The following is a 2,515-nucleotide window of genomic DNA, read 5'->3' on the forward strand; positions in this document are numbered from 1 at the left end:
TCTCTCTACACGCTGCTCTGGAACAATTTGGGGGGCCAATAAAAGGAGAAGTCAAGAAGATATCTTTAAATGCCCTTAGATCTCAGAGGGTTGAACAATAGAAGGTGCAGCTAAGATTTCTCTTGTGTGTGTTTTGCAGAGTCCACACTACCAACGGAAGACAGTTCTGCTTCAGAGAAAGTTTCAAGTGGGCTCAGAAAATCTACAATCAGCTGCCCTACACCGCTGGCAGCGGTCAGCAGCTTTAAAGATGGATTACTGTATGCTTGAAACTTATGCTTGGTTTTGCATGCCTATAAATACATACTTTTTGTAGTTTAATAAATGTATTGTATATGTATTGTTGTAACGTAATTGTTGGCTATGTGTGTTTTCTGAGTAGAGTAGGAATTTTAAGTTGAACTCTGTCTCTGAGAGGAAAAGGTAAAACACACAGAATGACTAGCCAGACCTTCCTCCACTGCTCTGCAAAGCAAGACTCGTATCTCCAAAGCCTTAAAGGATGACCTGGATATTTAACAAGCTTTCTGAATTTTAAATGCTATCAGTATAGCATTCACACTAGTGATTGCAATGAAATTAACCAGCCACTTAATCACTTTAAATGTTTTCTTTATGAAGCCGTGTATACTGAGTGTACATGTACACTGAGTTGTGTTGAATTGTTTTATGTGTGCATATATATTAACTAAAATGTTCATTTTTCATTCATTTTTATATGGCATGTAATTAGGGCATCATTGGAAGTGAGAGCTTACTCTCAATTGGCCCTCCCTGAATAAATAAAGTTGATACATGTTTCCAGATTCTAAACGTTTGACTCCGTATTCAATTATTAACATCATGAGTGTGTTTGAAATAATACTTTGACAGCACACGTTGGAAGTTAAAGCATAACCATGTCAACTTTAATATCAACCATGTACAGTTAGAGACGCAACACATGGTAAAACCAAAGAGAAGCATTAAACAGAGTACATATATATATATATATATATATATATAAAAAAAGAAATTTTACAAAAAGAAAATCCAGCTAAATGTTTGTTAACTTGGTGTTATTATTGGGCGAGTGGTTCACAAAAGCATTTCAAAGAAAAATAATCACTCTTTTTAACTTGAAGGAGCACATAATTGCTTTTCTCTGGACTTAAGGAGAGAACATAGCATAACGGAGCAGTCCTGAGAAAGTGTACTCGTTGGCATAGATACAGTATATATGTGCATGTATAGATGTATGGAAATGTATTTGTGTTTTCTTAAGACAAGTTTTACATAATAGGTTCTGTTGTGAGTACAAGTTCTGTTGTTATTCCTGGCATTTAATATTCTGAAGAAAAAAAAAAAAGAGGAAAAAGGCCACTGAGCAGCCTTCAATATGTACACACTATCTCATCACCATCATCATCATCATCATCAGCTGTTCAGCTGATCTTCTGTTCTTCACCCTTAAGGCCGTGTTATGGTTGTGAGTAGAATCGACTGCGTACCCCCGCAGACCCTTACAGACCCCCGCAGACCCTTACAGACCCCCGCAGACCCTTACAGACCCCCGCCTACCCCTCTGCGCCTATGCCAGATCCTACGCTGTAGCCTGATGTCACCTCTCGAAAAATGTAACTTCACGTCGCTCAGCCGTGGCTCTGTAGCGTTGCATCCCCCCCCCCCCCACCCCCCACCCCCCCCCCCCTTCTCCTTCTCATAAACACGAAATCAAGGAGAGGGTTAACTTCTCCTGCTGCAGATGTCTCACCGTGTCCTCGTTTACGCACATCCACAAAACGGCCTTTTACATGTAGTATTATTAATATCATCACCATCATCATTTATTAAAATAAAACATGGAAATTCTTCAAAATATATATTAAAGGGTAACTACCGGTTTCTTTCCAACCCAGACCCTATGTTCCCATGTTCTGTGTCTAAGTGACTGATGGGAACAACCATCTCTGACATTGGTCCAGTATTAAGAGAGATCTCTGCAGTCTGCAGTGGAGAAACAAGCTCCAATGGAAGTTAATAGGACAATTTCTAGCTTGTGTTTACCTTCATAAAGTGCTTGTTGTGCCATTGACAGACTCAGATTAATATTCTAAGTGTCTGACAACATTATGGAAAAGGTTTCTAAGGAGGTCAACCTTTATGTTAAAGAGTAAAATCCTTTTTTTAAACATAAAAATATCCAAGAAACTGCATTCACTAAAGCCATCAGACTCCATGTAAATAATCAGTGATTTTAGCGCCGTAAAATACACCTCATTTAAAGTCAACAAAAACTAAATAAAACTATGAAAAGCCGTTTTGGGTCGTCTTTCCACTTTTCCAACCATCACAACCGTAATTTTGGTTGAATCAAAAACATAGTTTACAGATTTACATGTGAAAACATGTTGGCTCTATACATTTTAAAAGGACTGTTTTCTTAAATGGAGTTTAGTGGAGACCTCCGAGCTGGTTCTGGTTAAACAGAAAGGTCTCAAAGAGGTTTTAAAGGTCTATCTCTGTAGGGATCCTT

This window comes from Etheostoma spectabile, chromosome 8 (genome assembly GCF_008692095.1).
Source record: "Etheostoma spectabile isolate EspeVRDwgs_2016 chromosome 8, UIUC_Espe_1.0, whole genome shotgun sequence".
NCBI lineage: Eukaryota > Metazoa > Chordata > Actinopteri > Perciformes > Percidae > Etheostoma > Etheostoma spectabile.